This window comes from Balaenoptera borealis, assembly GCF_965194805.1.
Source record: "Balaenoptera borealis genome assembly, chromosome: 14".
In the NCBI taxonomy this organism is placed as follows: Eukaryota; Metazoa; Chordata; class Mammalia; order Artiodactyla; family Balaenopteridae; genus Balaenoptera; species Balaenoptera borealis.
In genome coordinates, this window is record NC_138875.1 from 50,669,888 (window position 1) to 50,696,002 (window position 26,115).

General features: G+C 40.9%; 1 long non-coding RNA gene across 1 annotated transcript; it reads right to left on the minus strand.

Moving 5' to 3' along the window:
* Positions 1-2,925: 2,925 nt before the first annotated feature.
* On the minus strand, positions 2,926-12,913 carry LOC309611301. Its single transcript, XR_014234437.1, has 2 exons — positions 5,312-12,913; positions 2,926-5,013 (listed from the first exon to the last, which is right to left on the minus strand). It is a non-coding gene; the product is annotated as an uncharacterized lncRNA (long non-coding RNA).
* Between the last annotated feature and the right edge of the window lie 13,202 nt (positions 12,914-26,115).

Genomic DNA, 26,115 nt, shown 5'->3' on the forward strand with positions numbered 1-26,115 from the left:
GTTTTCAAAAATGCTTATTACATGAGTGAATGCTGTGATCCGATCATTTGCTCTTTGGGGCCTCTCTGAATTTTATACTTACAATGTTAACTTCAAATTCCTTCTGTCCTTTCTTGAGTCATCTTATCCAACTCAGTACTAGCAGATAGCACTTTGGAGCATGTGTCATATTCGGGCACTGTGCTACACACCCCTAAATCCTTAGCATTTAATCCTTAGCACAGCCCTGGAGGGTTGATATTATGATTATCATTGTCTTCATTCTCAAAAGGGATAACTGAAGTTTAAAGAAGTTAAGTAATTTGCCTGAGGTTACACAGCTAGAAAGAGGCCCAGACAACAGTTAAGTCTGTATCTGCTGGATTCCAGAGCTTACACGTGATTTTAGGCATTTCACTAAAATTCTAAACTGGAAATGAGCCACACACACAAAAAAAAGCCAAGTGCCCATTAGTAATGGATAAAAGTATCTTGTCTCTAAGGGCCCTGGGGCTTGTAAAAATTCAGGAAGTTCTTCATCTTGTCCATCATTCGTGTCTCTAGATGGCGGCCCTGAGCCTGGGTTTCTAAATGAGGAAACGAGTGTCAGAGAGATGCTCCCACCAGTAGGTAAACAGCAGTCTCCACTGAAAGAACGGCTGTGGGTGAGGGAGTAAAAACAGTGAATGCTTTCTCCCAGTTTTAAAATGCAAAGCTTTTCCGTAGCAGTGGTCCTGCAGTTCTATACCAGAAGCCAGTGCAAAACCAGGATTCAATTATGGGATCTGACCTCTACAAAGCTCTAGGGAGAGAGAACTGTATTAATTAAATGTAACCACTGTTGAATTTGTCAAACTCCTCCTATGCTTACCAGGAGCATCTTCATAAAAAGCACAGTGCCTGAGAACAGCCAGAGGAAGCATCTACTACACATTATGTGATCCGAGGGAGGCCAGAAGGCCCACAGCCTCCCTCCCTGGCCCCACTGAGCCTGCTCCAGGAACTAACCCTCCCACAGTTGATCCTTCTCACAGCCCCTAGCCTGGGCCAAGCCCCTTCCTCTAAACTCACACAGCATCTTTCAGAAACAAGCATCTAACATCACATAGGATTCATGAGAGAACACAAAAAGGTGAGCTGAAGAAAGATCCTTCTGTCCTTCCAGCTCAATTCCAGTACTCCAGCATGGGGTGCCTGGGGAATCTGTGAGCATGGTTTCTGGGGGTGAGGTTCAAACAGAGGCAAGTGGTCACTCATTTAGGTCCTAAAAGGGATTCCTGCATTAGGCAGAATGTTGGAAGAGGTGACCTCTAAAAGGTGGCTCTTAGAGTGTTCTGCCTATGTTTTCCTCTAAGAGTTTGATAGTGTCTGGCCTTACATTTAGGTCTTTAATCCATTTTGAGTTTATTTTTGTGTATGGTGTTAGGGAGTGTTCTAATTTCATACTTTTACATGTACCTGTCCAGTTTTCCCAGCACCACTTATTGAAGAGACTGTCTTTTCTCCACTGTATATTCTTGCCTCCTTTATCAAAGATAAGGTGACCATATGTGCGTGGGTTTATCTCTGGGCTTTCTATCCTGTTCTATTGATCTATATTTCTGTTTTTGTGCCAGTACCATACTGTCTTGATTACTGTAGCTTTGTAGTATAGTCTGAAGTCAGGGAGCCTGATTCCTCCAGCTCCATTTTTTGTTCTCAAGATTGCTTTGGCTATTCGGGGTCTTTTGTGTTTCCATACAGATTGTGAAATTTTTTGTTGTAGTTCTGTGAAAAATGCCAGTGGTAGTTTGATAGGGATTGCAATCACAGCAAGATCCTTTTTGACCCACCTCCTAGAGTAATGGAAATAAAAACAAAAATAAACAAATGGGACCTAATGAAACTTAAAAGCATTTGCACAGCAAAGGAAACCATAAACAAGACCAAAAGACAACCCTCAGAATGGGAGAAAATATTTGCAAATGAAACAACTGACAAATGATTAATCTCCAAGATTTACAAGCAGCTCATGCAGCTCAATAACAAAAAAACAAACAACCCAATCCAAAAATGGGCAGAAGACCTAAATAGACATTTCTCCAAAGAAGATATACAGATTGCCAACAAACACATGAAAGAATGCTCAACATCATTAATCATTAGAGAAATGCAAATCAAAACTACAATGAGATATCATCTCACACTGGTCAGAATGGCCATCATCAAAAAATCTAGAAACAATAAATGCTGGAGGGCTTCCCTGGTGGCACAGTGGTTGAGAATCTGCCTGCCAATGCAGGGGACACGGGTTTGAGCCCTGGTCTGGGAAGATCCCACATGCTGCGGAGCAGCTGGGCCCGTGAGCCACAATTACTGAGCCTGCGCGTCTGGAGCCTGTGCTCTGCAACAAGAGAGGCCACGATAGTGAGAGGCCCGCGCACCGTGATGAAGAGCGGCCCCTGCTTGCCACAACTAGAGAAAGCCCTCGCACAGAAACGAAGACCCAACACAGCCATAAATTAATTAATTAATTAATTAATAAAAAAAAAAGTTTGAGTTTAAAAAATAAATAAATAAATAAAAATAAATGCTGGAGAGGGTGTGGAGAAAAGGGAACACTCTTGTACTGTTGGTGGGAATGTAAATTGATACAGCCACTATGGAGAACAGTATGGAGGTTCCTTAAAAAACTAAAAACAGAACTACCACACGACCCAGCAATCCCACTACTGGGCATATACCCTGAGAAAACCATAATTCAAAAAGAGTCATGCACCAAAATGTTCATTGCAGCTCTATTTACAATAGCCAGAACATGGAAGCAACCTAAGTGTCCATCATCGGATGAATGGATAAAGAAGATGTGGCACATATATACAATGGAATATTCCTCAGCCATAAAAAGAAACGAAATTGAGTTATTTGTAGTGAGGTGGATGGACCTAGAGTCTGTCATACAGAGTGAAGTAAGTCAGAAAGAGAAAAACAAATACCATATGCTAACGCATATATATGGAATCTAAAAAAAAAAAAAAAAAAAAAAAAATGGTTCTGAAGAACCTAGGGGCAGGACAGGAATAAAGACGCAGATGTAGAAAATGCACTTGAGGACACAGGGAGGGGGAATGGTAAGCTGGGACGAAGTGAGAGAGTGGCATGGACTTATATATACTACCAAATGTAAAATAGATAGCTAGTGGGAAGAAGCCGCATAGCACAGGGAGATCAGCTCAGTGCTTTGTGACCACCTATAGGGGTGGGATAGGAAGGGTGGGAGGGAGACGCAAGAGGGAGGAGATATGGGGATATATGTATATGTATAGCTGATTCACTTTGTTATAAAGCAGAAAATAACACACCATTGTAAAGCAATTATACTCCAATAAAGATGTTAAAAAAAAAAAGACTAAAAAAAAAAAGGTGACTCTTCAGTTTCATGAGTACGGTGCTCAGTCCCTGTGTGGCACAGAATCTCAACAATCCGGGTGTTCAGACAAAGGAGAAATAATGGCTTTCCATCAGGTTATTCTGTGGACAATTTGCAAGTGACCAAGCATTTCTTCGTCCCCTAAATCAGATCATCAACCACGGTTACTCCTTGGTAAGATGAAATTTTATTTCTTTGTTAAGTTGCTTATTTGTAATACAACCTTGTTTCAAAGAAAATCCGTAATGACTATAATGCAAATTGGACAAAGCAAGAGTGTTAAAAATACAGAGACAGACTTACAAAACCTCCCCAGTCCTCGAGCCAAGTAGCTGTGTCCATAGTACTTATATGGAACAACAGTGACATCCAGTGGTCAATTAAGTTATTCCCAGATGAGGTTTGTAATTTTCCCTCAACCTAGTACTAATTATAACCAGAAAAATATTTTTTTTGAGCAACTCAATTTTGGGCTCTTCTGAACTTCAAGAAAGGCCTGAATTTTGTGTCCTCAAACGCAGGAAAACACTTTCCTCTGTCTCCCAGCTTGTAGCTTTAATGTCTGCAGATAGTCTTCGCTCTAATGTAGAAAAAAAGAGCTCTCTGCTGCCTCATCTATAAAATGGGTCAGGTAATAAACTACCTGCCAAATTGGAGCCAGCAGTGAGTTGCCACAGGAAGCACAGTGTACAAGGATGGCCATAAACGTGCATCGGAGGAAAAAAGGAGAGAAGATATTCCGTATGTCAAACATAGAACAAAAAAAGGAAAGCTGAAAGAATGGGGCCAGACTAATGCTCTCAGGCAGTGAGCTGTACTGAGGGTAAGAGCTGTGGTTGATTCGCTGTTGTATTCCCAGCACGATATATCCATCATATAGCAAGTACTCAGATACTTTTTTACTCTGTGAATAAATGAATGAATGAATGAATGGAGGATTTTCTAGTCATTCTATCCCAAAGGATCTGCCAGTTAAGATTAGGTGGGTCTGTTCAGCCCAGCTTGTATCCAGAGGTTGCCCCTCAGATGGCATCTGAAGACCAGCAGGAAGAATAAAGACCCAGAATGATCTTACTGGTCTGAGAATAAAACAGGCTAGAATAGTAAGCAGTTTTAAAGCCTAAATCAACATAAATTCCCTCTCTGTGTAGTTTACATTGAAAATCTCCATGTTTAGCTGCCTCATTTGCTGGGTTCATATCAGGCGTTCAGTGGCTCACGCACTACTAGGCAGTGGCCCCGAAGGATGGGACAGGAGCCTGTGACAAGCACAGCCCCCAGGGCACACGGGTTAGAGCTCGCTCTTGTTCCCTGGGGTCATGACAGCCAGACTGATCAGAGGTCAATCTAAAGGGCTCTAAGTGGTTTTGCATAAACTGTAGCTTAGATTATCTCATTTTAAATAAAATATTTGTAATAAGAAAATTGTATTCAATATAAATAATTTTCTTTAGTAACATTTTAGGAGCCAGTTACATGGGAAAATGTCTTCATTGTTTAGAAGCTTTTACTACTAAATATGCTTGCAAACAAAGCAAAATATTTAAAGATATAGTCCAGATAATCTTATTCTATTCTCTGGATCCGCCTGGGGGGAGGGGGAGGGTTAAAAGAGTCTTGAAGGGCTTCCCTGGTGGCGCAGTGGTTGAGAATCTGCCTGCTAATGCAGGGGACATGGGTTCGAGCCCTGGTCTGGGAAGATCCCACATGCCCGCGGAGCACCTGGGCCCGTGAGCCACAACTACTGAGCCTGCGCATCTGGAGCCTGTGCTCCGCAACAAGAGAGGCCATGATGGTGAGAGGCCCGCGCACCGCGATGAGGAGTGGCCCCCCACTCGCCGCAGCTAGAGGAAGCCCTCGCACAGAAACGAAGACCCAACACAGCCAAAAAAAAAAAAAAAAAAAAAAGAGAGTCTTGAAAACATATCAAATGGCATTTTTGCATAGCTTGTAAAAAATGACCAAAAACGATTATTTCCAATTCATATAACAATTCATCATCCTATAATCTTGCAAAAAAATGTAGTAAAACATGATATTCTTGGTAAAACTAATACGTTTGAGATTCTAAGAAAATATGGGGAACTCCAAATCAATTTCTTACTAAAACTGTAATTAGTACAAAAGAGCATAAAGTCTTATAATAGCAATAACACGTTTGTTTTAAGAAAATAATTCTTGGCCATTACTAGAAAATTGCTAATTCTTGAAAAGACACATGTATATAAATTGTTAGTGCAATTATTATACTCTTCTCCCTACATGAAATACGATAATGTCAACATTACAACCAATAATAAATTAAAGAGTGTGCATATGAATTCATTTAACGATTTTACTACCTCTTCTGTGGAGATGGGCTGCAGTCTAGATTAAAATAAAGATTTGCGAGTTCAAGAATTGCTGAAGTGAATGATTAGGAGTACAACACAATCTTCCTGCATATGGGTTCTCCTGTTAGCAAAGCGTCATTTGCACTCTAATGTAAGGCATAATCCCCACAACTCCCCATGAGCAAATTCGGCATCCTAGAACCAATTCAGCCCTCAGTTTCCACAAGTAAATTCCTTTCAAGGTCCAAAAGCTCAGGTATCAGAAAAAAGAGAAAGGTACAATCTGAGACCAAAGAAAGGGGCTTCTGCATCCATAGTTCTGCATGCCAGCCACAGTTTCTGTCATTTGATTTCATTTCATTGATTTCATAACTTGTAAAAGCACTATACAGAAATATAACTACTTTAACTGAACGTCAATTCAAAATAATTTTCTCTGAATATTTTTAAGGATTTCAAGGCAATAATTAGGCATTATTGATACATTTTAATAACTAGACATCATTCCTCAGCTAAAATCTCTGCAGTGGCTTCCCATTATCTGTCATATAGATTTTTACCTGCCTTAAATAGCACATGGACCTTAGTGTTCTGACTTATATACCTCCCTCCTGCCATCCCTCTCATACACCCTACCTATTCCATGCCTCCCCCAAAGAACATTCAACATCCCAAACAAGTACAACATCAAATAAGAGACTAATGTATCTGCATTTCCCTACATTCATTTAGCAAATATCTATTCCATACCTTCTTCATCATTGGCTCTAAGGATAAAATGATGGCCAAACCATCATTCCTATCCAAAATGTTTACAATCTGGTAGCTTGCTGCCAATGTTACAGAGTTACCTCTATCTCTTATTAAGAAAACCGCACACACACCATCTTTCCAGTCACCAAGAAGAAAGAGGCTAAGGCCTTAATGACAAGATAGGGTAAAACTGGTGGCCAAAGCTTCCAATTAGGGAAGTAGCTTCAAATTATCAATTACATCCAAACATGGGACAACATAGACCAGTTACCTGCCTCCCCCACCAAAAAAAGATAAGGAACAGGAGAAAGAACTGGCCTTGGAAGTACAGGGTGGAAGATAAGAGAGCATCCTCAGATGCCAGGCAGATCTTTCAGGATCACCAGATTTCTGATCATGTCAGAAAGAAACAAGGCCCGCCACCTGAGCATGGTGAAAAAGGTGATCAGGTTCTGGGCGTGCTCTGGGATGAGCAGAACAAGCAGAGATAAAACCTGGGGACCTGGAAGGCTGGGGAGAAGAGACTGGTTGACTCCAGCTCACCAAGATATCACGCAGGTTACAGGGAAACCGGGGTGTCAAGACAGGCCAGCTCTTCAGTACCTGGAAGGGCTTAGGATTTCTACCCTTTAGCAGATATCAGTCATAAGAATTTGCGATCAAGAGTGGAAGAAGAGTAAGTTGCCAATTTCTCAGTGGCTCTAGGGAAGAGAAGACCAGGCTGTGCAAGACTTGGTACCCAGCTCTCAATGCTGACCAATGGAAGGAAGGAAGGTAATGGAGGAGAGATCTCCAATGAATGGCATCTGCATCTCTCATTTTCTCAAAGCTGCCATCTATTGGGCCCTTATTAAACCTCATGACCACCTATGTTATTATGATCTTATGATCTTATGTTATTATGATATTATGATCTCCATTCTATAAATGAAGATACTTGAGGTCCATTTAAATTAAGTAACTTGCTCAATATCCCCATAATTCACTGCATGTTAGAGCCACAATTCCAAAACCAGTCTCTGTAAACACTAAGCCATGCTGCCTCCCTCTTTGAGTCATTTAATTGGCCCAAGTTTCTTTATCATTGGGATAAAGGTAAATGAACTTATGCTGTTTTCCACATAAGATACTAAGGAACACTGGTCACCTCAAAGGTTTCCAGGTTGATTTGACACCATTTCAGCCTTTAGGTTTAAAATAAGCCAGCAGATGCTAGAGTCCTTGAAAAAAAAAAAAGGCTAAAAAGTATCAACACTGTCTAAAACAATCATGTAGGGGCATGATAGGGGAAGGGTATTAGGAGGTACAAACTATTGTGTACAAAATAAATAAGCTACAAGGGTATATTGTACAGCACAGGAATGTAGTCAATGTTTTATAACTTTAAATGGAGTATAATCTATAAAACAATTTTTGAATCACTATGTTGTACACCTGAAACTAATATAACTTGTAAATCAACTATACTTCAGTATAAATAAATAGAAATAGTTAAGATAGTTTAAAAAATTAAATAAATAAAGCAATCACATAAATGCCTACTGGCTTACACTATGGAGCTGTCACTGCTAAGTACAAATAATTTCTTTTAAAACCAAAAGGCAGTATCAAAATAAATGAAAACGGAAAAAAGCTATTCCATTTTAGAAGTCAGTTATTCAAGACAGGTACCTATGAAGGGAACTAATTTCCCTATAACTAGGACTAGAAGGCGTTGGTGGTTATTTTAAGTCTTTGCCAAGCAACAGAAGATTATGCAGCAAGCGGTTTCTGCAGAGGCCGAGCCTGAAGAAGAAATGTGTGGCCTCAACGCAGGCAGAGGAGTGGAGGGACCCGCCAACCGAAACTTGATGTACTGAACAAAAATATTTACAGCACCAGTTTATGAAATGATCCATTTTCAAGGCATCAACTGCTTTATGCAATATCCCATCCTACTAAAAAGTTCCCTTCTGGGTCTACACACAGAGGAAGTTAAAATATATCCTTATGAATACTGACATGATTGGAACAGCCTATTGTAACGATACCCACCTAAAGATGTATTTTAAGGGGCATAGGATTAAGGATGCGGCAAATTGAGATTTTGGATGTCTATTTCATACTATGAACAGGACCTCTGTAAGCTTTTTTTTTTCCTTCTTTCACACCATTAGAAATATATGTATGCTCTGCAATTTCAGGATAATATTTTTGCTTTGCTGCTTAGTGATACAATGGAAAGAGTGCACAGCTGAAATTTTATGCATCTAGAATACTAATAACCCAGTTATCACAGAACTTGCATTCATTTAGAAAGATGGGACAAACCTCTCTCTCTTTTTTTTAATTCATTCATTTCGTTCAGTAAAAGCTATACGTAAGGAAAGGGAATATAAATGTTCCACGAGACCAAAGTTTCTCAACCTCAGCACTACGGATATTTCACGCCAGACAATTTACTGATGTGGGGGACTGTCCTTGGCATTGTAGGATGGTTAGCAGCCTGCCTGGCCTCTGTTCACTAGATGCCAGTAACACCCATCCCCCCAAAAGTGTCTCTAGACGTTGCCAAATGTCACCTGCAGGGCAAAGTCACCCCAGTTGGCAATGATGTCTTAGACTCTCCTTCAAGATGCACTCTCCCAGCCCAATAATCAGGCATAATGGAGCCCTGATTTTCCTGACATGTGGTCAATAACTATCTTCTTCACCAGAGGCCACTGTGTTTCTGCATAAGGTCTCCTTATCTAAGCATCTCAAACGCAGTCAATCAGATGTTCAGCTCTCATGTGGCTGAGAATAATGACCAGGGCCAGGTGTACACAAAAGGAGTTTTCCCCTCTAATATTTGAGTACAATTTTTTGTTTTTTTAATTAAACTCTGCTTCACTACCTTTAATACATCCAGGAATGTCGTCAAGTAGACAAACCACCAACTAGTAGATAATGGCTAGGCCAAGATCATTTGACCTTAGTTCCTTTCTATTGTTCCCAAGTGCACAGGTTAAAAAAAAAAAAAAAAAGTGGACCTTGCACCCTCCTTAAATCAAGGTTGGCTGCATGATTATCATATCCAAATGAAAAACTCACAGATGCTAATCTCCTGCTCTTACCTGGTTTAGAACCAAAGAGACACATTTCATTTGCTTCCCCAGATGAAATAAAGAGGGAGTCTGGCAATAACGATAAACCCCAGAGATCAGCTAAATTACGTCCCGACTTGACATTTATATGAGTACACGCCTCTCAATCTCCGGAGGTGATTAGATTAAGTGTGTTTTAGCATGCGATTCATGCACACACATCCCTCAGGATTAAGGGATGGGGTATACTGTGAGTAATACCATCATTGCTTTTATTCAGATGTTTTGTAGTGCCAATATGCTGCCTAAAACATTATTTAGGATGGAGAAGTGCATTTCAACAAAGTGCACACAAAGCCTCTTACATTTCAGGATTAAGGTTTTCACACCCGCCCCAGCTCAGACCCTGAGCAAATATTTCTACCGCTGGGACATGTAATCATGGTTTCTTATCTGGGCATCATCCCACATGGCATACTCTACACCTCCAGAGACTGAAATCATTTTGCTCAGAGATTTTGATTTACTTCATTAACTCCAGAAATCTCAGGAGAGGCCATGAGACAGTACGTTGGAATGCAGCCTGACAGCAGTGAGTCTCCTGGGTGTATGGGAGAGTGGTGGAAGGCGCTTCCCTACCTCTGCTCTATGTTAAGGGAAAAAAAACTGGTGCTCCATAAAATTCAGAATTAGAGCTGAAATGCCAAGTCACCAACAGTGAGCCAAAACCTACCTCTTTGTCCTGGTATGAGTTAAAATCCAATTGATATCATCCAGGGGATACTGCATTGGTCATGGAGAAATCTGTTCTTAAAAAGAGAATGAGCAGAAACATGGGATTTCAGATTTCAGATCTGATAGTTTTGGAATAGATATAAAATACAGCTCAAAATGCACACTAAAAGGAAGAAAATGTGATAGTCTTTAGTTTTTTTTAGAAATTACTAAATTATTCCAATACAAAAGACATGTTTCTATCTTGGAAAAAAAAAATTAAGTAGCAGTTTAATGTTAGGAATTTAAAAATTACTTTATCTGTAACTGATCAAACAAAACTTAAACTCTTTTCCAACTGTAGAAATTTATGTTGTTTCTCTTCCCTGCTTTCTCCTTTGCTCTTTATGTATTATTTAATCTATAAATATTATGCCCACTCATCCTCTGTTTAGCAGACCTATTGCAAAAATTCTGTCCTGTTGTCATTGTGTCAGACCCTACCTCAGAACATGTGGCTCAAGTTTAGTGTCCAGAAGTACCTACAAGTGTCTAATAAACGCAAAACACAAAATACTTTGGAAAGAGAAGTTCCTCATCATGGCCAAACTCCCAAATATCCTATTATACAGAACTGTCAGGGGCTGTGGAAACTCTATAATTCATCTTCTTTCTTTGCTTGTATTTACCCTCACCTCAATCCACAAAGGATTTCAGGCAACTTACAGAAGAATATATATTACAAAAGAATGAAATAGATGAGCGAGTCGGGACAAAGGTAACTGAGGACAGGAAGCTAGTAAAAGCCAGAGGTAAGCTCAGAGGGCAGCCGTGCACAACACTGGGACCCCATCTGGTGAAAGAGACGAGTCCAGAGTGTGACTACAAGCTTCCCCGTGACCAAAGCAATGACAGAAGGACCAGCAGTTGTGAGAGTGACAGCCAACTGTTCAAGAGCAGCCCTGTTGGATGTCAAGTCCTGACAGCATTCCCTCTCGAGATGCCTCCTAAGGAGGCTGTATCAGGACCTCAATGGCACCTGAATTCATTTTTTTCATCTTCTTAACCTTTACCAAGGCAATGCCTAAGCCTCCCTAAAGTAGCACATGGATGTTTCTCATTCTTAAGAATAATCACTAGGTAGGGAAACGTGGAGACACCATCCAGTGACTCACAGCTCCGCAGACAGTTTTCCTTCTTACCCCTTGTCTCTTACAGTTTCATTACCTGCCTTTTTGTCTCTTTTCTGCAGCCTGCTCCCCAACTCTCCCTTCTTATAGATAAACACACAACCACCCTACAGACCCACTCTGTGAAAGCTGTATATGTATACAACCTCGGCATACCAGCCCCTGCAATCAATAAGCCTTTTACATTAACCAGAACACACAGGGCTATAAAAACACATTTTGCTCTAAGACAAACCCTACCAAGTTCCATGAAAAATAGTGAAAAGTCTAGATTGTTTTTAATTATAACTTCCTATAATACATATATCCTACCTAAAATAATTTGCCCTCAATAAAAGCTTTTTCGGGGGGGAGGGAGTGAGGGACAGAAATATCATGGAAAAAAGGAGGCAGCAGAGAGTAATAATGATATTACACGCTCTTATACAGAAAGGAGAGGAGGCTTGCCAGCATTACTGAGTAATGATCTTTGAACACAGCATTAAAGTTGTAGCATGAAGGAAAGGAGATAAAATATTTAATGACATCTTAATATTCCCAGTCTTGCAAAAAGCCAAGAACAGGTCACAGTTTATCAGTGCCTGTACATGTTAATATCATTAGACAACAACTTTTCCCAATCAGAGTAACAGAGTTACCAAAATCATGGGGTGGTAGAAAGGAAGGAAAATAAAGTGGACTATAAACTGCTTGGAAATCCTGTCTTTTCCAATTGACTTTTAATAGGAACGTGGAAAGTGGGCTCGACAATCACTTGGCTCACTTGGCTAACAGCTTGGCCAGAACCTCAGTAAATATTGAGGCTGTTTCTACGAAATAACCTTGGACTAACCATGCTCGGGACAAACCCTCGAAAACCCTACTCGCCTTCTGGGACACAAGTATGGTCAGAAGTCATTTTGGGGTCTAGTATGTCACTGCCCCCAACTCCTCCAGTCCTTGCTATATGATTCAGTTCAAGGAATCTAAAGCTTTGCACCACACAAACAGTTGCTTAATGAAGATCGGGCGGAGGAGTAGGTAAGCCAAGAAACCTGTGTGATCATAAGCAGAAAAAACAGGCAGGAGTGAAAAAACAATGGTGGGGGGAAAAAAGCAGACAGTAGAATGATAATTTAGAATGATAATCACCAATTCGCCTGGGTTCCCACTGCCTTTTCCTCTCCTCCTCCGCTCTACCATTCCTTCCAAATAGCAACGGCCTTACTATTTTCTTGCCACAGAAATTTGAAAGACAAATCACAAGCCAAGGGCTCTTCCCCCTGTGCAAAACCCTGAGCAGATTTAAAAAAAAAAAAAAAAAAAAAGGATACAAAGTATATTAGTCAGCTAGAGCTGCCTTAACAAAAGACCACATACAGTGAGAGGCTTAAAAAACAAATTTATTTTCTCACAATTCTGGAGGCTTGAAATCTGAATTCAAGGTGTGGGCAGGCAGGGTGCAGGATTGGTTTTTCTGAGGCCTCTCTCATTCTCTGAGGCCTCTCTCATTCTCGAAGTCAAGGAGACCTTCCTGACTACACATGCACAGAAAGGCTCCTCGGAGGTCAAAAGGGAGGGGGTGTCACCTCATAGTAAGTGATGCCAGCTACCCATAGGCCTCTTCAGTGGACTCCATCTTGGCTAGGAGATGCGCGTGCACACGTGGGAGGATCCTGAGATATACCAAATACAGACTCAGAACCAGGCAAAGCAAGGTGACTGGCCAAAGGAAACCCAGAAGAAATGCCCCATAAAAGTGATTCAAGCTACCATGAGGGTGCAACTCTCTCTCTGAGAATCTATCCACACGTACCCTTTTCCTCCTAATAAACACTTCACTTGTTTCACTACTTTCTGTCTCTATGTGGAAATTCATTTCTACACAGCTGACAGGCCAGGGCCTTGACACTGGCCACTGGTCTAGTGGCTAGGATTCAGCGCTCTCACTGCCGTGGCCTGACTTCAATCTCTGGCCAGGAACTGAAATCCTGCTTCAAGCCGCTGTAGGCCAAGGCCACCCGAGATCAGGTGGAAGCCTTGTCTTCCCTGTGTCTTCACATTGTCTTCCCTCTGTGTGTGTCTGGGTCCTAATCTCTTCATATAAGGACATCAGTCATGGTGGATTATTGTTTTAACTTAACCATCTCTTTAAAGGCCCTATTTCTAAATACAGGCACATTCTCACATGTTGGAAGTTAGGACTTCAACACATGAATTGGGGTTGGGGGACCACAATTCAGCCTAGAATACAGAGAAATTTATTTGGGGGAATGGAGAGAGAGGTGAGTGGGCCCTGCAGGTAGCCCAGACCCAGGAAGGTGATGAGACCCAGAAGTGGTCTCTCTGTGGGACACAGAGGGAGAACAGACCTAAGCCCAGGGGTCCCTAAGCCTCCTCCAGGATTCCTCTGCTCTAAGCACCACATTCAAGTAACAGAGACTCCCAATCTAAGAGCTTCTGGGATCAGAGGAGCAGACTGGTGGCCAATGACCAGATGGTCTTCCCTGATGCTCAGGCTCGAAGTCCCAAATCCCTTGCATAATCCAAGGCTGGGAGCCCTTAGAGAGTGTTAGTAAAGGTTGATACTGAATTTCCAGACAGTCCTGTGGAACAGGGTCTCGGCAACGGATTTATATTAATTTAAATGAAAAACAGAACGTGATATTTCTTGTTGTTTGTGGACAACTTGCTAGAATTCGGTCAGGCTGTATATAGAGTTTGGTCAAGAATAAAACAAAACAGACGCAAGGTCCATATCTATACAGTAAGCCAACCAAGGTATCTAAAACTGCACAGAAGCAGAACAGAGCTCAGACTAAGAGGTCCTGGGGTAAAATGGAATTTATTTGGACATAAGAGGCAAGAGAAAGTCAGGTCTCCTGACCTACTGCAATAATACACTGATCTCCTCCATAAGTAATAATAATGGTTAATAGGTGCTAGGAGCTAACACATGTTCAGCCTTCCCATCCTAACCAATCATGCCAGCACTCTCATTTAAATTTAAATCCTTCCTGATATTTTAGTATTATGTGTGATTTTATATATCTTTTGTTTACACAGTCCTCCTACTTAAATGTAAACTTCATGACAGCAAGATCTCTGTTTTCTACTTCCTTTGGACCACCCCCAGTACCTAGAGAAATTTTGCTCAGTTAATTACAGGTCACAGCCGTGACTGAAAACTCTTTCTTTTCCTTCCTCCATAGCATTAAAAAGGGGAATTCCCTGGTGGTCCAGTGGTTAGGACTCCACGCTTCCACTGCAGGGGACACCGGGTTCGATCCCTGGTTGGGGAGCTAAGATCCCACAAGCCGTGTGCTGCGGCCAAAAAAAAAAAAAGCATTAAAAACAATCCAATAGCTAGTGGGAAGCAGCCTCATAGCACAGGGAGGTCAGCTTGGTGCTTTGTGACCACCTAGATGGGTGGGATAGGGAGGGTGGGAGGGAGACGTGAGAGGGAGGGGATATGGGGATGTATGTATATGTACAGCTGATTCACTTTGTTATAAAGCAGAAACTAACACACCATTGTGAAGCAATTATACTCCAATGAAGATATTAAAAAAAAAAAAATCCATGTGTCCCTTTGCACTCTTGAGACAGAATGGGAAAACTGGATAAAATCTCTCTATTTTTCCATTACCACAGGTTAAGAGTGTTTTCAGAAAATTCAGAAAATGCAGGTAGCTAAGTTCTAGAAAGACCACTGGGAGAAAAAAAGAGGTCTGGCATTGAGAAAGGTAAAAGAAAGCAGAGGAGAGACAAATTCTGGAGAAAAAGGATGAGAACATGATGAATTCAGGGTGGGGTAATATTAGCACTTGAAAGCCCTATGTCGTGCCCCCCCCACCCATCCCCCAACCTAAACATACACTTTTTCCAAGCCTGGAGTTCTGAACCAATTACGAAATACAACAAAAGAGTAAAGCAAATAGGAGATTAAAACGTCCCTTTGTCTCAAATAAGATTGGTATTATAGAACATAGTGCACACCATAGGCAAGTGGACCTTCTAATGTGGAGCCACTGAATTAGACCACCCTCTGCACCCTAGGAAGACTGGGTGCTCTTCAGCTCTCCTCTGATAGGTGCCAGGCCTTTGCCACTAAGCTTCCTCCTGCAGGGCAAGGCAAGAGCATTCGGGAGCACACACTCTCTGAGAGCAGCTCAGGAGAGGAGAGCCCAGCAGGGGCTATTGATAATTAAACAGGCAATTACAAAAGGCAGAGTCTTTATCTTGGATCCATAAATGTTCTCCCAAAAGGTCCCAAAAAACCATGTGCCAAACTTTGTGTGTCGGTGCATTTTTCTAGGGAGAGATTTATAGCTCTCATAAAATCCAACTGCCCAGTATTAGGAGCCAACAAAACAGATGACTGAATGGAGACGGGTCAAGATTGTAAGTCCTCATAAGGGCAAGTATGTAGTTAGTTATAGGCCTTGGGGTCCAAGTTGGGTAGGAAAAGAGCTAAACCAAGAAAGCAACTCTTCCACAGTGCTTAACCAGTCAATACCTGGGAGACACTTTGAGGGGTCAGTTGAGAAGATCCTGGTAAAGAACAGGAGAAACAAAAGCAAGCATGAGAGAGCTGGAAGGCCAGAACTGCCATCCATTCATTTCACAAATATTCAATAAGTGCCTGCTATGTTCCAGGTATGCTGCTAGCTCCTAAGAATACAGCTGAAGAGAATTTGTGTTTAGAAAATGAGAGACTGAAACAAGATTTCTTGGGTGAAAACCGTTCTCTCACTAAGTCAAGTTAGGTTTTGCTCAATTATTTCCTTCTTAAGTTACAACGTTCACATTTGGAGGAAAAAGAAAGAAAGCAAAACCATGCATGGTGAATTAACCCACCACGCTGCCAAGATCAATCTCCTATTCACTCATTTGAGTCAAGGGGAAAGAAGGAAAAATCAGGATGACAATAAAAACAGAGAGAAAATGAATATGTTAAAGCTTTGCATTTCAACTTTGAGCTGACATTGTGCTGAGACTCTTTGCAGCTGCTTTGCTGGCCATGTCAAGAAGTGACCATGATTTATGGTGCCACCTCCACAATTTCGATGTTCTTGATCCCCCACCGGAAGCAGTGACAAGGAAGGTTAACTGCTCTGTAAAGAGACAGTTTGAGTAATGCTTTCATGCACAGATCTGGCACTGATCTACGGCGCAAGGGAGAAGCAGGGATGTTAGCCATTGGTTAAATCCCTTCCAAACAGCAACCTCCCAAATGCTCTAACACCTTTTGGAACAATCTATGCTTGTATGGAAAGACACCCTGAATTGTGTTTAAAACTGTTTCCTTGTCCTTGTTCCCTCACAAACATGCAAGCAGCCAACTCTGCTCACATCTGCACTTTGTATTGTTAATAATAGCTAACATTAAGTGTCCGTGTACCATACCAGCCCTGTCTACATGCTTTATCATCATTACTTCAGTTAATCCTCTTGTCATACCCTATGATCATCCCCATATACAGACCAGAAGAATGAGGCACAGAAGGTTAAACAGCTCACCAAGAAGCAGGAAGCAAAGCCAGGATTTGAGCCCAGAAGTCTAACTGCATAACCTGCTATACTACTCAGACCATTCTTCTTCATTTAATTCAGCCAACTTATTCTAACTTGTATTTTCTCCTTTATCAGCTTGTATGCATTTCTTTTTTTTTTTTTTAATAAATTTATTTACTTATTTTTGGCTGCATCGGGTCTTCGTTGCTGCGCGCGGGCTTTCTCTAGTTGCGGTGAGCGGGGGCTACTCTTTGTTGCAGTGCGCGGGCTTCTCATTGCGGTGGCTTCTCCTGTCGCGGAGCACGGGCTCTAGGCGCGCGGGCTTCAGCAGTTTTAGCACACAGGCTTCGGCAGTTGTGGCTTGCAGGCTCAGTAGTTGTGGCACACAGCATGTGGGATCTTCCCAGACCAGGGCTCGAACCCGTGTCCCCTGCACTGGCAGGCGGATTCTCAACCACTGCGCCACCAGGGAAGCCCCTTGTATGCATTTCTTTTTTTTTTTTTTTTAACATCTTTATTGGAGTCTAATTGCTTTACAATAGTGTGTTAGTTTCTGCTTTATAACAAAGTGAATCAGCTATACACTTGTATGCATTTCTAAAGGACTATTTACACTACTGAGTAAAACAGGGTGTGTATCACCATAGAAAATATTTTTTCAGTCTTCCATAGTCACAGCTTGCTTGATAAACAGGGTTAGAAGTTTCTGTGTCTGTAAATATTCCATTAACGCTAATCACTTTTTCATATATTTACACTTCATTGCCCCCAATAAAGGAAGAAGAGGAAACAGGAACCAACCTTGATTGAACACCTTCTTCCTTCTAAACATTGTGTCAGGTGCATTCTGCCTCACAATGACTCCATGAGTTAAATATAATTATCTCCATGCTATAAACTGGGAAATGGAAGCTCAAGAACGTTAAGGATCTTTCTGTGTGTCTAACAATGTGGGAGGTAGAAATGGGCTCAAAGGCCTGTGTAATTCCAATTCACCAGGGCTGGATACCTGCTGTGTACATCTTGGTAACTCAGCACCTTCTACCCTGTTAGTCACACAGATGAGGGCTAATCGAAAAGGAAAGAGAAAGGCAGGAATAGAAGAAACTGAGGAGTAAAGTGAGAATTGGTTTAGATGTTCCTGAAACACTGGAGAAATAGCTTCTCCGCATCCCAAATTTCCTCAATGTCTGTCTAAACTCTTGTCAAAAACTTTAGATTACAGTTGTCTGGGCGGCAACCTTGAGATGTTACACTCAAAGTTTCTTCTCTGGCAAAAAGCCAAACTCCCTCTAGCTTCTGGCAACTGCATAGTACCTGTGTGAGGTCTCCTGCTTTCCAAAATGCCTGAGGACAAGGTCAAGCATGTGCTGCTATGGGGATCTCGTCCCCCACAGCTACTCAGCTGGGAGAGGCTGGGTTCCTGGAGAAGGAGGTGAGGGTCTAGCCCCCTCCTGTCACACAAATATCATCTTAATCTTATTTCCTCAACTCTTTCCCTTCACTGAAGAGTTCTTGAAAGTCAATTCAAATTCCACTTCAAACTCTTTTTCGCCTAGAGAAAAAAATGCTGCTGTTTTTGTCGAATGGAAGTACTGTGCTGTGACTGGATTTGTAACAGCAGCGTGTCAAAATGCCAAAAAAGTGTGTCAAAAATAACATTTAAAAAAAACTCAGGGGAGACATGTTATAGTCCTAAATGAGCATCTTTATTTCTCTGTGTTGAAATTTGTTAGTCTCCTCTCAAGGGTCTTAATAAACCTCAAAGAAACACACAACACTTAATGAACACAATTTAAGGGCCAATTCAGCCCCTGATACTCCCGTTACTGTCAAAACATCTCTCACTTGTATTTGTGAGTTCTTCTCTTCCAAGTCTTTGTACTCAATTTCTTCCTCCACGGATGCTGGTTTTCCCAACATCCTTAACCTCCAAAGTATATGCATGTTGCCATGAAGTTAATCAACTAAATAGAATTAATTTCTATTTATTTTCTTTTTCATTGTTGAGGAAAACATCATGAAGTATTTCTTGACACATTACAGATAACAGTCAAATTCATGGCAATCCCATGCTGCCCAGGGTTTGTATATTTAATTTAACGGGCTTTTAAATAATATTCAAGCATATCTATAAGGATGCTGGCCTCCCATGACCTGGCTGAGAGAAGATAAAAAATATTAAAATTTCAGAGGCTATTCAGATAACTCAAAGGATCATAGTGTCTTTCTGCGTAACTTGAAGAGAAAATATTTACTTCCATCATGACACGGGGTGAAGATCTGATCTAATACCAGGAAGCTCCTTGAATTTCCTGCTTCCACCACCTCAGTGTCATCTATTGCTTGTTCACTGCTCGGCCTCCCCACTGCAGAGGCAATCGCAAGTCAAACCAAAATCAAAATGCCCCCATTTCCTGGGCAAAGTGATCGGAAAACAGTTGGACCTATGACATAGCAGGGTCGTAGTTACTTTGCACAAATTACTTTGATACGAGGCGGGAAAGGATGTCTCTTCTTAGTTCAAGAAGAGTAAAGGATGATGTACACCTAGAACAGCTGGTGGCCATTTTTGCTTTAATGTGGAGCACGTCTTTCTAAGCATGAAGTCAACAAAGGCAGCCAACAGCCAAGAAATGAAGAACAGTCTCAATAATAGCATTTGAACCCTTGGATCCAGCTGTACCTAAAGTCAGCTACACTCTCTTAGATTTCCAAGTTACATGAGCTAATACATTTCTTTTCTGTGCTTATTAGTTGGATTTTGCATCTCTGCATTCCTGAAAAACATACCTGATTCTTCCCATAGGTACCCAAAACAGTGTTTCATAAGCCATGATTCAATGTGGGTGGGTTTTGAACTTTTATTTGCTATAGGTTTGTGCCTTTTCCAAAAGGAAAAGCAGGAAACTGAGACTGGACTCTGCATGGCTGGGAGACAGAGTGGGGTGGAAACGTGACCTGATGTGATTTGTATAACCGTTTGAATTTCTATATTATACATATTTGTATTACTTATTAAAAATAACTGAAACAATTTAGAATTATTAAACTATTTTTAAATGATAAAAATAGCATAACCATGGGCTTCCCTGGAGGTGCAGTGATTAAGAATCCACCTGCTGGGGCTTCCCTGGTGGCACAGTGGTTGAGAATCTGCCTGCCAATGCAGGGGACATGGGTTCGAGCCCTGGTCTGGGAAGATCCCACATGCCGCAGAGCAACTGGGCCCGTGAGCCACAATTACTGAGCCTGCGCGTCTGGAGCTTGTGCTCTGCAACAAGAGAGGCCGCAATAGTGAGAGACCTGCACACCGCGATGAAGAGTGGTCCCCGCTTGCCGCAACTAGAGAAAGCCCTTGCACAGAAACAAAGACCCAACACAGCCAAAAAATAAATAAATAAATAAATAAATAATAAAAATAAAGGAATTCCTTTATAAAAAAAAAAAAAAGAATCCACCTGCCAATGCAGGGGACACGGGTCCGAGCCCTGGTCCAGGAAGATCCCACACGCCACAGAGCAACTAAGCCCATGCGCCACAACTACTGAGCCTGCACTTTAGAGCCTGTGAGCCACAACTACTGAGACTGTGCACCACAACTACTGAAGCCCACGTGCCTAGAGCCCAGTGCTCCGCAACTAGAGAAGCCACCGCCCTGCAATGAAGAGTAGTCCCCACTCGCCACATCTAGAGAAAGCCCGCATGCAGCAACGAAGACCCAACGCAGCCAAAAATAAATTAATTTTTTAAAAAAACCTTTAAAAAATAGCATAACCATACTTTAATACAGTGAGATTATTTCTAAGATTCTACTTTAAGAAAATAATCTGAAACACAGACCAAAGTACATGCACAAAGGTATTCATCACAAGGGTTTTTGTGTTCTTTTTGTTTTAATAATTAGGAAATGGCAACAATCTAACTACCGAATGTTAAGGGAACAGTTAAGAAAATATTACATTCATAAAATAAAATATCATGCAGCCATTAAAAATGATGTTTATGAAGAGCTTTTAACATGAAAATGTGCTTATATGATAGGATTTAGTGAAAAAAGCAAGCCATTTTTCTATACACTGTATAATTTTTTATGTACTGTGATCTCAACAAGTAAAACCACATGGAAAATATATTAAAATGTTAATACTTATCTCTTAGCAATGAGCTTACAGGAAATCTTTTTTTCCTTTTTCCTAGTTTCTAGTTTTTCCAAAATAAGAATGTATTTCCGCTATAGTAATCAGAAAAATGTTTAATAAAAATTAAAATGTGTGTGTTCTTGTTCACAATCTCTGGCCACCTTACTCAGTAATGATGGACTCAGAAACATGCCCTCTGGGACTTCATCTTACACGGCGTGGAACATTGTTTTCTGCTTGCTACTGGGATTCACCAGAACTGATTTCATTTTATGCCTGCACTCACTGCCGAAGAGATCAGTGCCCACCTTTTCATCATCAAGCCCTCTGCATGAGACTGGAATCCAGCAGCATGACAGTTTCTGAAGTTGGTTTGCTTGGATACACATCCCAATTCCATCATTTTCTACTTAATTGCTCTGTGTCTCCATTGGGATGCAAGAGATCCACCATGGAATGTTGCTGTGGGGATTAAATGAGATAATTCACGTAGGATGCCTACCTCACAGTGCCTGGCACACAGTCAATCCTTAAGAAATATTAGATATTTTGCACAAGAGAAATTTGCTTTTCAAGATTGTGACTTCAAAGCATGAAAATAAGCTCTCCTAGTAACACCCAATTCTCTATTAGCTTATCTGCTTTGTTTCCCAACAGTTTGAGGTTCTGTCACATGGCTTGAGGTTTTCTTTCCTACCCTCTTTGCATTAATTCCACATTGACTCTGCTGCCTTTGAATCCCACATCAGCAGGAAGCCTCACAGACTACCAGGACTTTAGTGCTGATGCCCTACGGCAACTGTCTGTCCTAGGAAAGAGGAAATGAGTTGGAGGAGGTGAAGGTCAGAGGGAGCCCATGACCAACAGGCCTCCAGAATATTTGTATACACCCCTGAAACGCCAGAGTGATATGGTCAGAATTCTTCATGCAGAGCAAGAATTCAAGATTTCTCGTTGTCCAGAGTAGATTGATTTCATGGCTAAACTCGAAAGAAAGTTTGGAGACAAGATCTTGATTTCCAAGCACTATTCTCCACTGAAAAGGAACCAAGGGCTCCTTGAAGGAAAGTCTGTTTCCAGGACTGGGGCAGGAAAAGTAGAAGATGCTCCTAGAATATTTTGTTGTGCCAGAAAGCAAGGAAGTACTCAAAGAACAATGTGGACATGTCAAAGGAACACAGAAGCCAACTTCAAGGGGCTCCCACTGGCCAGATCTGGGACAATTCGAGCATCAAAATAAATAATGATAGTAATGAATGATAATCTATTAAATAAAATAAAATTCCAAAAATACATACTGATGGAAGGAAGGAAGGGAGGAAGGAAGGAAAGGAGGAAAAAGAAAAGGCTCTTCCTCATAGAAGGCCAACTAATAAATATAGAAGGAATAATAGAGTTAGAAAAGTATCAATGATGCAAAAAACAGTAGGTCATAGTTTGAGGTCATTTATATGATCTCAAAATATCTCCCAACACATTTCTTATTAATAATAAAGAGAAAAGAGTAAATAAGTTTAGAGTGAAAAAACCTTAACCAAGTTATCAAGGCCATCACTACTGAGTCAGTATATACCAAGTTATCCAACTCATTATTAGTAATAAGACATCCTGATATGATATGATGGTACTTCTGTCAAATATGCATAACCTGAATCTAATCATGAGGAAACATAAACATCAAACAAACCCAAATTGAAGAACACTCTACAAAGTAACTGACCTGTAGTCTCCAAAAATATCAAGGTGAAGAAAGATGAAGAAAGGATAAGGAAGTGATCCAAATTAGAGACAACTGAAGAGACATAACGATTAAATGTAATGTGTGATAATGGATTAGATCCTGGACCCGGAATAATAACTCCAATTTTGAGATACTTTATTTGAACAATTTATGAAATTTGAATACGAATAGTGAATTAGACAACAATAGTATATCAGTGTTAAAGTTCCTCATTTTGATAATTCTGCTAGTGTAAGAAAATGTCCTTGGCCACAAGAAGTACCCACTGAGGCATTTCAGAGTAAAGGGGCATGATGTCTCCAATTTACTCTCAAAGTTCAGAAAATTTTCTGCAAGTCAAAGTTTTATCAAAATAAAAAAGGTTAAAGTAAAGCAAACCTGGGAGAGTCGTGGCACATCAAAGACAAATGAGGTTTATTGAATGCTCTCTGCCTTTCCCAACTCCATGCAGCGTGTACACACACATACACACACACACACACACACACACACACACACGGTAGCTAAATTCCTTGTCCACAGCCTCTGCATGGAAAATTGTGCTGTCCATTTACTTCCCAGCCACTCCAGAACAGGGAAGAAATAAAATCTTATCAATGGAAGAACACTTTCACCTTGAGGTGCTCCTCTCTCCTCTTAGTTACGGAGTGCTTTGAGAAAAAAACTGATCACCTGGGGGCTTAAACACAAGAGCTGACATCTCATCCCTTCCCTTAACGAAGGCAGAAAAAGAAAAGAAACTTCGTTGAGAATTTTAAAACCCTCCCCCAAAAAAGGTAGCCATAGCGGCAAGAAGTGCAGTGCCCAGTTAGAGAGGGCCTGACACAGTAGACTAGGGAGGGGGCAGGGCATGGGGGTGTTAGCAAGGGTTTAGGTGAAAATCCTGCCCAGAGAATTTCAGGAGGGGACATCGGCCCATGGTGGGGATAGCGGAGTGTAGCAACAGCAGCCCATCTCCCAGCGCCTGTGAGCACAGCCCGGAGATGAGGGGCAGCCAGCAACAGAAATAGGAGACCAGACAGTCATCATCATGAGCTGATGTGTTGTAACCCACATTGGATATGAGATTATTTTGCTCATTGGAAGATAATTCTGTATCAGGAGGATTGGTTTCTGGTACTAAGGAAACCAGAACCTTCCTGCACACTTTTTTTTTGTTTTAATTGTGGTAGAAAACACATATAAAATTCACCATTTTCACCATTTTTAGGTATACAATTCAGTGGCATTAATTACAGTCATACTGGTGTACAACCACCACCACCATCCATCTCCAGAACATTTTTCATCTTTCAAAACTTAAACTTTTTACCCATTAAATACTAACTCACAACTCCCCCTCCCCTAGCCCCTGGCAATCAAGACTCTACTTTCTTATGAATTTGTCTACTCTACTTACCTTTATGAATTTGTCTACTCTAGGTAACAGATATAAGTGGAATCATACAGTACTTGTCTTTTGGGGACTGGCTTATTTCACTTAGCATGATGTTTTCAGGGTTAATCCATGTTGTAGCATATGTCAGAATTTCATTCCTTTTTAAGGCGGAATAATATTCAACAGTACCATATTTTATTCATTCAAATGTTAATGGACATTTGTGTTGTTCCCACCTTCTGGCTATTGTGCATAATGTTGCTGTCTCCATGAGTGTATAAATGTCCACTCAAGGCCTTGCTTTCAGTTCCCCTGGTTATATATACTCAGAAGTAGAATTGCTAAATTACGTGGTAGTTCTATTTTTAATTTTTTAAGGAACCTTCATACTGTTTTCCATCATGTTTGCACCATTTTACATTCCTAACAGCAGCATACAAAGGTTCCATTTTCTCCACATCCTTACTGACACTGGTTATTTTCTGTGTCTTTTTTCTTTTGATAATAGCCAACCTAATGGGTGTGAGGTGGTATCTCATTATGGTTTTGATGTGCATTCCCCTAATGATCAGTGAAATTGAGTTATCTTTTTGTGTGCTTTTTGGCCATTTGTATATCTTCTTTGAGGAATATTCAAGTCTTTTGTTGTTTGATTTCTTTTTTTTTTTTTTTTGGCTGCTCCACACGGCTTGCAGGATCTTAGTTCCCTGACCAGGGATCGAACACGGGCCCCCAGGAGTAGAAGCGCAGAGTCCTAACCACTGGACCTCCAGAGAATTCCCGGGGTTGTTTGTTTTCTTGTTGTTGAGTTCTAGGGGTTCTTTATACATTCTGGATATGAACCCCTTATCAGGTATATGATTTGCAAATATTTTCTCTCAGTCTGTGGGTTGTCTTTTCAATCTGTTGATAGAGTCTTTTGATGCACAAAAGTTTTTAATTTTGATGTAGTCTAATTTACTTTTTCTTTATTGCCTATGCTTTTCATGTCATATCCCATACACTCTTAACTTGTATCACAATTCAGAGTCAAATAATGGGCACTTATTTGACTTAGTTGTTGACGTTCTTGCCCTGTCACTTACTCTTCAACTACAGGCAGTGATATGGAACTCCTCAGCCAGGGCAGGATCTCCACTAAATGGCGGAAAAAGGGTGAGGAATGACCCCACAAATTATCAGTTTTTAAATACAAACGCATCTGGGAAACACAGGCTAAAATTTTTTTAATCAATGATTCACATCCTCATGAGATCCTGTCATCAACCAATAACCAGCTGCTAAGCTCAGGGACACTCATCCTTATCCTACTCTGGTCTATGCTAGGGAAGGGAAACCCTAAATGCAGCCTGATAGCCTGGTCACATAGAACAGAAAAATAGTTTGAACTCTGTTTTTTAGGCAGCATAAAATTTTGTGATGTGTTGATGAAAAATAAAAAGAAGCAAAGCACAGTCCTTCTGAAGGGCTGGCAGATAACTCTGAGCATCATAATGACATCAAGCTTCAGATAAACTAGACGCATATCTAGCAGTATTTACAGACAAAATGATGAGCCCTCAACCTCCCCACCTAATGGGCATTTTCTAGCACCTTCTCCCTGTGTCCAATAATAAAAGCCAAAGCATTATTTCATACATTAGTTACCTCCTCTATAACGCATAGATAATAGTAAAAACAAGTGCTTATATACACTTACTATGTACTAGATACTGTTTTAATGCACAAATTAACACATTTAACCCTCCCAGACAACTCTATGAGGCAGATACTGTTATTGTCATCCCTATTTCATAGAAGAGAAAACTAAGGCACAGAGAAGGTTTAGTAACTTATCCCAGGTCACAAGGCTCAGAGAGCAGAGCTAGCATTTGAATGTGAGCTGTCCAGTTCCAGAACAGTGATCTTAATCATG